The sequence below is a fragment of the Schistocerca gregaria genome, chromosome 8, assembly GCF_023897955.1.
Source record: "Schistocerca gregaria isolate iqSchGreg1 chromosome 8, iqSchGreg1.2, whole genome shotgun sequence".
Classification (NCBI taxonomy): Eukaryota; Metazoa; Arthropoda; class Insecta; order Orthoptera; family Acrididae; genus Schistocerca; species Schistocerca gregaria.
In genome coordinates this window covers 488,288,000-488,301,509 of record NC_064927.1, presented here as the reverse complement: position 1 = coordinate 488,301,509, position 13,510 = coordinate 488,288,000, and positions in this window count along the sequence as shown.

Sequence of the window (13,510 nt, the reverse complement as noted above, 5' to 3'; positions counted from 1 at the left end):
CAGTGGTACAACAACGCTCGTAGTTGTTCAAAGATACTGTAAACACATATCGATTGTCTACATATAGAGAAACTTACATACGGTTAATTGTCCACGTAAAACGAATGTTTTTGCTATCTATCAAAACATAACCAATAGCAATAATTTTAAATATCAATGACTTAAAATGGAATTACAAATTTAAAAAACATCTAAAATATAAAAATAATTATGATCTCAAAAGAATGATACATTCTACGTTAAATTCCTGGTTTCTATTTATAAATATCCTCCCCCATGGACCATTGACAGTGCCGTTGGTGGGGGGGCTTGCGTGCTTCAGCGATACAGATAGCCATACCGTAGGTGCAACCACAACGGAGGGGTATCTCTTGAGAGGCCGGACAAACGTGTGGTTCCTGAACAGGGGCAGTAGCCTTTTCAGTAGTTGCAGGGGCAACTGTCTGGATGACTGACTGATCTGGCCTTGTAACACTAACCAAAACGGCCTTGCTGTGCTGGTACTGCGAACGGCTGAAAGCAAGGGGAAACTACAGCCGTAATTTATCCCGAGGACATGCAGCTTTACTGTATGGGTAAAATATTCGGGAGGTAAAATAGTCCCCCATTCGGATCTCCGGGCGGGGACTACTCAGGAGGACGTTGTTATCAGGAGAAAGACAACTGACGTTCTGCGGATCGGAGTGTGAAATATCAAATCCCTTAATCGGGAAGGGAGGTCAGAAAATTTAAAAAGGGAAATGGATAGGTTAAAAAAATTGCTCTGAGCACTATGGGACTCAACTGCGGTGGTCATTAGTCCCCTAGAACTTAGAACTACTTAAACCTAACTAACCTAAGGACATCACACACATCCATGCCCGAGGTAGGATTCGAATCTGCGACCGTAGCAGTCGCACGGTTCCGGATTGCGCGCCTAGAACCGCGAGACCACCGCGGCCGGCGGATAGGTTAAATTTAGATATAGTGGGAATTAGTGACGTTCGGTGGCAGGAGGAACAAGACTTCTGGTCAGATGAATACAGGGTTATAAATACAAAATCAAATAGGGGTAATGAGGAAGTGGGTTTAATAGTGAATAAAAAATAGGAGCGCGGTTACGCTATTACGAACAGCCTAGTGAACGAATTATTGTGGCCAAGATAGACACGAAGCCCATGCCTACAACAGTAGTACAAGTTTATATGCCGACTAGCTCCGCAGATGAAGAGATTGATTAAATGTATGATGGGACAAATGAAATTATTCAGATAGTGAAGGGAGACGAAATTTAATAGTCATGGGTGACAGGAATTCGATAGTAGGAAAAGGAAGAGAAGGAAACGTAGGAGGTGAATATGGAATGGGGGTGAGGAATGAAAGAGGAATCCGTCTAGTACAATTTTGCACAGAGCATAATTTAATCGTAGCTAACACTTGGTTCAAGAATCATAAAAGAAGATTGTATACATGGAAGAAGCCAAGAGATACTGGAAGGTTTCAGATAGATTATATAATGGTAAGACAAAGATTTAGGAACCGGGTTTTGAATTTTAAGGCATTTCCAGGGGCAGTCATTCAGACTGTTGCCCCTGCAACTACTGAAAAGGCTGCTGCCCCTCTTCGGGAACCACACGTTTGTCTGGCCTCTGAACAGATACCCCTCCGTTGTGGTTTCACCTAGAGTACGGCTATCTGTATTGCTGAGGCACGCAAGCCTCCCCACCAACGGCACGGTCCATGGTTCATGGGGGAGGGATGTTTAATAATTCAAGTAAATTTCCATGAAAGAACGGAAATTTTTTTCTTTGCACCTTCATTGTTGGTAAGCTCGATTATTCCAATGATCTGGCACACTACAACACAATTTCGGGCGATTTTTAATCGCCATCCGCAATCGTCTATTCGTGACTGTTGAAATATGGACCCATCATTACATACCAGAGTCAAAATGACAGTTAAAGCAGTGGATAAAATCCGGTGCAAGTGCACCGAAGAAGGCAAAGATCATTTTGTCATTTTTTGGAGTTCACAAGGAATAATCCTCATAGAGTACTCGGAGAAAGGCAAAACCTAGCTGGAGCCACACATAAGCGATAACAACGGCGAAAGTGCATGAACTGGGATTTCAATTGGTTCCTCATCCACGCTACTTACCAGACGTAGCCCCAAGTGACTTTCTCCTATTCCTTACTCGAAAATTTGTCTTGATGGAAAGAAATTTTTATCAGATGAGGAAATAATAGTTGCAGCCAACGAGTATTTTGGAGAGCTTGACAGAACATGTTATGGTTAAAATGGTTCAAATGGAACTGAGCACTATGGGACAACATCTGAGGTCATCAGTCCCCTAGAACGTAGAACTACTTAAACCTAACTAACCTAAGGGCGAAACTTCCTGGCAGATTAAAACTGTGTGACGGATCGAGGCTCGAACTCGCTACCTTTGCCTTTTGCGGGCAACTGCTCTACCAACTGAGCTACCCAACCACGACTCACGCCCCGTCCTCACAGCTTTACTTCCGCCAGTACCTCGCATCATACCTTCCAAGCTTTACAGAAGCTCTCCTGCGAACCCTGCAGAAATAGCACTCCTGGAAGAAATGACAATGCGGAGACATGGCTTAGCCACAGCCTGAGGAATGATTCCAGAAGGAGATGTTCACTCTGCAGCGGAGTGTGAGCTGATATGAAACTTCCTGGCAGATTAAAACTGTGTGTTAGACCGAGACTCTAACTCGGGACTTATCCTTTCACGGGAAAGTGCTCTACCAACTGAGCTACCCAAGCACAAGTCACGTCCCGTTCTTACAGCTTTACTTCCGCAATACCCTTTCTTCTAGGAGAACTAGTTCTGCAGGGTTCACAAGAGGGCTTCTGTAAAGTTTGAACGGTAGGAGACGAGGTACTGGCAGAAGTAAAGTTGTGAGGACCGGGCGTGAGTCGTCCTTGGGTAGCTCAGTTGGTAGAGCACTTGCCCGCGAAAGGCAAGGGTCCCGAGTTCGAGTCTCGGTCCGGTAAACAGTTTTAATCTGCCAGGAAGTTTCATATCAGCGCACACTCCGTTGCACTCATTACAGTCTTTTTTTACAGAGTTTATAATGACCATCTTTGTGGCCTCAAGTCATTGTCCAGAGCTCATAGGCTCTTTGTTTCTGAAAGAAAACACATAGGATTCATCTTTTAATACACACACAATTCTCACACATGGAATTTCTCACACGTGTCCATTTTTATACACATATAATTCTCACACATGGAATTTCTCACACGTGTCCATTTTCATACACATATAATTCTCACACATGGAATTTCTCACACGTGTCCATTTTCCATTGCGCACTAGTTGTCATGATTTTTACGCTTTCATTGTTTGTGTATATGACAGCTAAGTTAAAATTTGATTCTTCTCCAGGTGAAGCTTATCCCTTGAGAAGTTGGATCGCTACATTGCGTTCTCCGAGTAGAAAACTTTTCATCAGCTCTGGCGGGCTTGTCTCACTCTCACGTTACGTACACACGTTACATGTAACAAAAAATATAAATACCCATTAGTCTAAGAACTAAGCTTAAATCTAATTTTAGGACTTGGGATTCATAGGAATTTGACTTTGTCACTATTCGCTTGTGGTTTGGCTGTTCACATTTCATTCACGAGATATAACATTAGCATAGTATGTGATATGTTGTGAACTCATATAAGAGTCTTTTATTTTGGGAGCGGCTTTCATCGAAAGTCCGTTTCGTCGAACTGCAGCGGGAGTACAACACTCCCGCTAGTACATCACTTTAAATTTAACGCGTTTGTTGCGTCGATAGACGTTGGCACTGGCTGATTGTTAGAGCTGAATCGCAACTCGAGGCGCTCACTAGCCTCCATGCGGTATTTCAGCTTTTCCGCGCACGGTTCAGTGAACACGTTGCGTCGATGGTGTTGTGGTATTTTGTGGTTTGCTGAGCTGGTGAGGAGGGACGACGATTACCAGGGACAGAGACTCCATTGAAACCATCCCTGCCTCCACATTTTCAAGCCGATTTTGAAGCTTTTAAGGTAGGCTAGCGCTCGCACTTTGCAAAGCAGCTAACACACTTGGCTTCCGATGCACTGCACGTAATCACATCACCGCCTTCGGTTACACAACTGGCCTGTCATTGTCCGTCGACCTATCTGCACGTTTAACACTTTTTATCTTCATCGTGAATGAAATTATCACTTACTTATAACAACGATGCATTGCTTCGTCTCTGTGGCAGACTTCCACAGAATTTAAGCCTTCACTTATACACTACTATGTACACATTTTTTTTTTTACAGTTTATAATCAAATGGTTTGTCTCACTGTGAAGCTTGCTAGATGAAAGCTTTGATTATCATGTCCATTTCAATTTCTGTTACTTTGTTGGTAACTATCTATAACATTTCGCTTTACATTGTTCATCATCTTTCTCTAAGACTAATTATGCTTTTAGTTCACAGTCACACTACATTAGTTTCTCCGATCTGTTAGCAATTATTATTGTTGTTATTTTAATTCATTTGAATCTTTCTTTCTATTCATTAGATTTATTAAAGTTATCACTGTCATTTCAACAAAAATTCTCTTTTTACTAGATGTGAGGATCAATCAGTTACATTTGATCGCCCTCTCACATGAGAACAGAACACCATTCAAGAAAATATTCAAATTCCTTATCGCGATCTCGGTTTGCGTCTCGGATTGACTTAAAAAGGAAAAATAAAGACATTTCAAAACTAGCTTTTCCCTATTTCGTTCACGCGTTTCCTTTTGAAAATCGTATGCCAAACCAGCGTTCCACGTCAACCGCATTTCTCAATCTGTGACGCCAAGTCTACGGGACGGGTTAGGATATTTACACAAATTCAGAAGAAAGGCATAGGTATAATAGTACATAGAAGAAGAAATCTAGCAAACAACTCCTTGTTCCTTATGACTTAGAAATTAATTTTCCTTTGCGCCGTACGTCTGTGTACGCGCTGCACTTAAGAACTAGTTGCGTTGTTTTGCCGGCGATCTTATTCTCGCGTTGACGCCTGCGCTTGCGCTACACTGCATTGACCTCTATATATGACCTTAAGTCATCATTACTTTGGCGTTGTCACTTACGCTCTTATACTTGGTATTTATTTCACTTATGCCTTTGAATGTATCTGACCTGCGTATTTCAATTAAAATTAATGCTACTTTGTTTATCTAGCTGAAGGATAGCGCTTTCGTGGTCATGTTGGTACTTCCAAGTAACTCACATGCTTCGTAAACATTACGTTATTTTAATGCAGAGATGAACCTGTTCCAGATTTCTATGTACATTAGAACTTAATCTAGACATAGCTGACTGAGAAACTAGTTGCTTGTTTTCCTTTTTAGTGGGATCAGGAACCAATAATTGTCAAGCGACCCTTGTCCTTGACGAAAATAAATTTCATTTCTCGATCATTGCTCCTTGAACTTAAAAAAAAATTCTTACATACTATGTTTTATTTTCACTTCTTTAGCATTTCATATCGCAGAAGCCGTCTTGTTAGGCACATCCTTCGCTTTATATTTCATTTTTCTCTTAAATATTATCTCCTTAAAACTAAATCTTAAAAACTAGAGTTCTTGGAGTTGATCACTTTCTTTGTTAAATAAGAATTTTTTATTATTTATCAGCTTGTCTGTACTTAAATTATGGCTCAAGATAACATATTTTAAATTCTCTGCTGTATAGCAAGACAGACTCACTGTCGTGTAATTTATTCTAAGCATTTTTTTTACTAAGTCAGATCAGTTGTCACTTAGTCACTAGCGGCTAACCTTCTCTTGCCATTATAAAGCTTTCTTTTTGACTTATTCTGTAGCATGATATTTTTTTTAGATCAGAGTGATGGTATAACCCTTTTATTTTTCCATTTGCGGCATCAGAAATCAGATAACAACCTGTGTGCGGTGTATGAAGGATCTCGTAAGGTCCCTCAAAAAGACTTTGCCATTTTCGATTTTTGTGTAAGAGCAACGATGGTTTAAAGTGTGTTTTTAGCAAGACCTTTTCGCCTACTTCAGAATTTAACATCTCATCTCAGTACAAGTACGTCATGGTTAGTCTCTCCGTCAAAGTGGTCGCCCCCATTCTGTCTCACAGCATCACTTAGGGAGCTTTCAGATGCTGAACTTAGTTTTCCTGCTTGTGTGGTTTTGATTGGCCTTCATCATTAGAAAGTTCGACCTATCTGACATTGTGAGAACACTGAGGAACAAAATTACTGTTATGAACAAACCTTGTGTCAAAATGTTTCTGCGTTTGTTCTGGTGTTCAATACGTGTTACTGTCTTCCGCGTTTGCGAAAAATACAGGGGGATTGTAATGCCTTCGCGGGTTCTGATGATTTTTATTACTATTATTATTTCCGGAATTGTTACTGTGAAATCCACCTTCACACTGTGGTTTGCCGTTAAACTGTGTGTTTCTGTACATTCCCTGCGCTTGATTTTTACCAGGCGCGGAGTTGAATTGGTATGAGTGGGCGTTTTCAGCTGTTTGTTGCTGCTCGTAATTTGAGTGCTGGCTGCGCAAGTACGGTGCATTCCATTGCGATCCGCTCTGCTGTTGCCAACCTTTTTGATTGAAACCATTTCCAAACTTCTGCTTGTACGGTTGATTGCCGTACTTGTTACCACCAGTCGTGTTATACGCCGGATTGAGTCGGTTGTGTTGATTATGTCTATTCCTTTTGTGTGGATACCCATTGCCTTTATTTCCGTTTTGCCAATCGTTACTATTTTTGTAACCGTTCCCTGGCTTTTCATAGCCGTTACTCTCGTAATGTTGTGGCCAAGAACTGTGCGGAGGAATCCGCTGTTTGTTAGCTCTCATGTCCTCATAGATCAGGTCGAGAGAATCTAATATCGACAGAAAGGTATCTGGATCATCATCTGGTATGGCTATCAGCTTTTCACGAATCGAAATGGGTAATTTAGACTTGAGAATCATAATTTCATCTTTACTATTGATAGAGTTATCCCAATACCTGATTTTGCCAAGATATTTTTCGAAGTACTTTCTCAGGCTACTATTCCTGGGGTCAAATTGTTCTGCATTATAGACTTCTTTACGAAGGCGCTTCTGAACACCTTCGCTCCAAAATTTGCTGAGGAAACAGTACTCAAATTCCTCATATGTTTGACACTTATCAACCATTTCGGTTCCCCATATTGCCGATTCGCCTCCTATATACCCGGTAACAAATTGGATACGCTGTCTATCAGTCCACGAATTTGGAAAAATGCCAGAGAATCCTCGAAGAAAAACAATGGGGTGGATATTTCGTTTTTCCGGGTTATTTTTACTACTGAATCAGATTCTTGGTTTCGGTGATTAACTGGAATATGTGGTGGTGAAGTGTGTTCATTAGATACAACAGGTACTCGGAATTGCCGAAATAATTCATCTTCTTCCTCTGAGGCTAACGAGTTAGGATAATTCGGTCTCTGTATTCGGGAACTACTACTCACTTGTGCCTTCAGGTTATTTAGCTGTCCCGTTACCTCTTGCTTCCAATTTGGTAATTCTTGCTGAAGGGTACGCCTAATGCTAGCGAATTCAGACATTACGATATCTCCGGAGCTTCCAGGAGCTGACAAGATACCAAGAGTGGTTGCTTTCACAGTCTCTACTAGGTCTTTGTTAATTTTATCTTCGACAACTTTGTCCTTTCCAGCAATCCAGTTCTCATACTTTTCTCTAAATTCTCTCTCATGACTATCTAGCCTCTCCTTTACTTTCGTTTCAGTTTCCAGAGTCGAGTTTGACATTCCCTCGGTTAGTTTTTCTACCTGCGTAATTACTCTGTCCAATCTGTGATTAACCCTGGTTACGGTGGAGTCAAGATTCTTGGTTGCGTTTCAGATGTCAGCTGTCTCGCTTTGCATGTTAGCTAAAGCGTCATTTAGTTCGAAAATTATCCCACTTTGCATTTGAGAAACAGCATCCTTAACTTGCTTCGCTACTTCTTTGGCTACGTTTTCTCTAACAGTTTTTATTTCTTCGCTTACTGTAGAAAGTTTATCTTCAATTACTGTAGATTTTTTCGTCTCTCATTTGGCGATTTCCGTCCTGCATCATTTGACTTATTTGACTCAGTAGCTGTTTGAATACATCGTCTGTCACTACCCCTGAATTGCTTTCACCTGCCTCCCTTGTAACCGGTATATGGGTACGAGTACTAGTGGCAGAAACTATGCTGGCATTGCCTAGTTCAGTACAGGTAAGTTTATGGCGTGAGCCATCGAAGTCCATAAAATTTCCCACTCCACTTTACTCCACTTTCTACAATTGTTTCGATTGGTGTCTCAGCCCTACTGATTATCCTACAGGACCGTAAGCGACGCGACACTTCACTCGTTTCGTTCCGTTCATTTGAATCTAGTGATGACATTTTATAGTCTGCCATAGCTCACTTATTTACAAACAGTAAGTCAATGAAGTTCGTTTGAGCTACGACCGTCAGCTGTCGACAGAGATGTAATTTATAGGTTGCGAGTCGGTTGTCACTGCTACGTCACAAGATCGGAATGTCGGGAGTTGCACGTCACGAGAACAAGAGACTATTTTGGACCAAAAAGAAACTATGGCTGCACAATGGTCAAAATAAATGAAAACTAAGGCTGGTCAGCTCCGTGAACAGGCGAAATTACCAATCTACTAAATGCAATCTACTGAATTCAAAGCAAATTTTTACTGCAACTACTAAAGATCGTCACAAATTGATTAATGTCGGATGAAATTAAGGAAGCTTGGGTACGGCTAACGAAATTTTAACTTACGTTACTGATGACTGCCTTGGGCGTTGCAACTAGATTTTCGCACAAATTCGGTTCCAAAAAAATCTCTCTTCCGTAATTTACTCTGAATATCTCGTTTCTTCCGCTCAGGGGAAATTTTATTGGATGGTGTTTGATGCCATGCAACAAATAAAAAGCACAAGATTAACTACAATTCTTTGTGAATATTCCCACAATGCGTATCTTATGTAAATGTTTATTCCTTTGAGTTTTTTTTCTTTTTTTTATTCGTGTCCCTGTTCGGGCGCCAATTATAACGATATGTTTACGTAATGTGTATACATAAACATACAGTTATAAATGTCCCCGTTCATAGTCGCTAATTATATTAATATGTTTCTTTTGTGCTGCAACATATAGCTATAATCAGCGGTGGAAATATATTTGCGAACGCCGACCGTGTGCGGCTGTTTCTTGTTGCATCGTCCGATCAGTCGGAAGTTGCATTGCAGGGGAGAGTAAATGCCTATTCAAAATATAATTACTTTTGGATAGCTCAACATGAATTTCCTAAGTGACCGTAGGTTATCATGCATTTACCAGTAGAATGTGGCGCGGAGAAAATATTTCGCCGCATACAACTTCCGTCCGATTTCGACGAAAGAATTCGTGACTGTGAACTCTCTATTTGGCAGAAACATAAAGAAAATTAAATAACTTCATGAAGGAGTTAGACATAGATTCTACACTAAAGAAATAGTCCATACACCAATTCCATTTAAATCTGAATTTGTGGCAATTAATAGAAGAACTTACACTGCAATGAAAAATTTCACATGGATGCCGTTTTGACTGGCACTTCTCTTCTGGTAATGACAATAATTCCTTTGACGTTTTCACATACACGTCGCACAATAAATTTACTGCTATGGAGTATTGCACTTTTACTTTATACTAAAATAATATTATTTTTAACGATAATAATACGGCGTCAAGACATGCGCGTCCGACACAAGTTACAAGAGACAAGAAAAGAATGAGCAACTGTTCATCGAGTGTATCTCGTACATAAAAAAAAGGAAATGTGTAAAAGTGTTCTTCTTCTGTCCGTTTTTCGCGCCGCGGTTTTCAAAGCCAATAACTCACTGTATCTCTGACGGCGCTTCGACAATAAACAAGTTACGTCACAGGTAGTTCACCTTTTACATTCTCGCAACATTATTTGCTAACTGTAGCTGTTGCCGAACGACTGCTCGATTAGTGAATGATTTAGAATGATAAGGCAATCACATAATGTTGCAAGCACAAGAAAACGGTTTTCTCCTTTTAAGGAGGATCATTTTGAGATTAGGGACTCTCACGTCCAGGAAGACATCGAGGTTGGATGAAGTTCGTTTAAACGCACTAATCTTCAATGATCCACGTGACAGTCCTCGAGAACTGGCAAATGTGGTGAACATTTCACCATCGTCCGTCATCTGCGTGCAGGGGCTAAGGTTCAAAAACCGAGTGTATGATTACCGCATGCTCTAAGCCAAAATCGCAAAAAATCAGCCGGTGGCCATATATGAATATCTATCTGCTCGTCATCAGCTGGCTCGTGAACAACACCGACCATTTCTATCACGTATGGTAACTGGTGACGAGAAATGGTATCTTTGTGCAAACGTAAGGAAAAGAAAGGAATGGTTGAGCCCAAACAAAGCAGCGACTCCCCGTTCAAAGACCTGCACGTACCCACAAAAGGTAATGTTATGCATCCGGTGAAACACCGACGATGTAGTGTACTACTAATTGCTTCCCCGAGGTGTGAGAATCACTGGTGATATTAATCGTCAACAACCAAGACGTTTTGTAGACGCAATCCAAGAGCAAAGACCAGGAAGACTGCGTAAAATGATACTACTCCACGATAAAGCCCGCCTGCATTCTGCTAACCTGACGAAGAACGCTACACAATAGTTTTGTTGGGAAGGTATTCCGCACCCACCATATTCACATGATCCTATGCCCTCAAATTTTTACTCTCTACGCTCTCTATCGAACAAATGCAAAGAACTTCCTCTCCGGATGAAAATGCGCTCCCAAAACTGCTCGACGACTTCTTCGCCTCATAATCACAAAAATTCTACAGTTGCGGAATTGAAAAAAGTTAACCATGCGCTGGCGAAGTGTTGTAGGTAGTGAAGGAGACTATATTATTGATGACTATGAAGTCTCTGTTATGTGTGTCTTTATTCAGCTTATGGGAAAACTCTACAAATTTTTGCACCACCCCATTATTTTTCCAGTGGGATGAAAAAGCTGGAGGATTCCTGGACCAGGTGTATATCCCTCAAAGAAGACAATATTGAGAAGTAAGACGAGCTATTTACGAAAACAAACATTTTTCTCGCTTTTTTACGACACTTACCAAACCACCCGTGTACTATCACTCCTCAAAGCACGTACCTTTTCTCCTGAATCACACTGTGTAGAAGGCACATGGCGTTACATCATTTATTTTGTGTGGTTGCTTTGAAATGCCAATTACAGAATAAGCTCGCTAATCCAACCTCAAACAGTCCGACTCCCCGCTGGTGTGACGTCCTGTTTCCGGTGTTTACGTAAACGGGCAGCTGCTGCTGTCAGATCTGGACTAGTCCATGGCTCATCGTCCTCGATATGGATCAGTAGGTAGTTAACCATTGCTAGGAGCAATATTCCGATAACTTTTGGAACGAAATTGCTTGTTTCTAAGACGATCAATAACACATTTGTTTTGTAAATTAGTTACAGTGTTCATCTTACGTATTAAGCTGTGTAAAACTAAATTATGGCACCAACTCAACGGAAACATGAGACGCTGTCTTCACAACAGGACACTGAGCCCACTGACGACGTGAGTGAGTGGGTCACTACAGCTGACGTTGACTGCACAACGGTAGCAGAATTCACTGACGTACAACTCATTGACGTTGTAACTCCAACAGCCGATGAGAACGAGAAAGATGACCACGACAACAAATACAATGAATCTATGGCTCTCTTATCACATACACAGGTGGAGCAAATAAAAGTGGCCCACACCAACTGTGGCAGCTATAATGGAGGAGGAAAAGACCTACAGTTACTTCCCAGCGGTATGGAGCACCTGCCCATACGGTCGACCGAACCTTGGAGCACACTTACACAATCTTGACACCTGACAGAGTTGTTAGCAAAGAGGTTAGTCAGGTCGCCTGATCTGTCAGTATTCGATTAATTTGTGGGAGAAGCCCTCAAGTCTAGGGGGTATCGCAACAACCCTCATAGCCTTCAACAACTGCAGCAGAACATTTGGGATGAGATTACAGCGATTCCTGCAGTCCAGTTTCGATCTACCTTCAGTAACTTGCTCACCAAGGCTCATAAGTGTCAAGAGATGAATGGTCAGTTCCAACAGCTGCTACAGCCAGCTTAGTATTGTATTGCCTTTCCTCTGCTGTGTTTGTTTGTACCCTGGAACTCTGTTCTCCGGACCACTTTTCTTTTGTCCCACGGATGCCAAAAATGCATTTGATATAGCTCATCAAAACTCTACGTCCATTCTAACGAACATTTTGTGGATTAGGAAATGCCGGAACATCGCGGCAAAATCAAGGTAGTCCTCGGCAAAATCAAGGTTGTCATCTGCCAAGCAAAGGAACGCTTCAGACTTTTTTTCGTCTAGCTTAAGAACAGAACATTTTTCACCGTGTGATTTCTCTTGTTTCAGACATTTAAGTGCATTTTAGCTGCGTGTCAATGCAGTATTGTAATAAAGAATGTTCAGATGTTAAATTTTCGCTCCCAGTAACAATATCTTACCGTACGTTACAGATGTACGAGGGTAAAAACCCAAAAGTAAGGTGTCCTATTTTTTTTATAGATGCATAGACCTGTTTGCTTCTACAATGGTTTACACCAGTTTACATCTTGAACATTTAGCTATTTTTCGACATAATCACCATTTCTGTCGATGCATTTTTGTAGACGCTGTGGCTGTTTTTTTGTATGCCCATGTTATACCAGCTCGCCGCCATGCTGTTCAGAAAGTTATGAGCCTCTTCTTTCACCTCGTCGTCGGAGCTGAATCGCTTTCCGGCCAAATGTTCTTTTAGCTTAGGGAACAGGTGATAGTCACTGGGCGCCAAGTCAGGACTATAGGGTGGGTGATTTATGTTCCACTGAAACTGTTGCAGCAGAGCAACGGTTTGCCGAGCGATGTGTGGGCGAGCGTTCCTCTTCTACGGTTCTGAATTGCCCGTTTGAGTTTTTTTCAGAGTCTCACCCTACCTGTCAGCGTTAATTGGGGCCCCAGCGGGCAAAACGTCGACCAACAATACTCCTTTCCGATCCCAAAAAACGGTTGTTATGACTTCACCGGCAGATTTTGTTTGTTTGAATTTCCGCGGCTTTGGCGAAGAAGGATGCGTCCACTGGCGTGACTGTTGCTTGGTCTCAGATGTAAAGTGGCATGCCCAGGTTTCGTCACCCGTGACAATTGAGTCCAGAAAGTTGTCCTGTTCGGCTGCAAGGCGGTGAAGAAATGCGCGTGAAGCATCAACTCGTTGCCGCATGTGGTCCTCAGTCAGCATGTGTGGCACCCATCTTGCTCACACTTGCTCACACTTTTCGGTAGCTCAATGTTTCCGTTAAAATTCTGTGAGCAGTGTTTCGGGAAACCTCAGGAACCAACGTACAGAGATTATCGAGGGTGATCCGCCGATCTTCACGCGTACTTTGCCCAA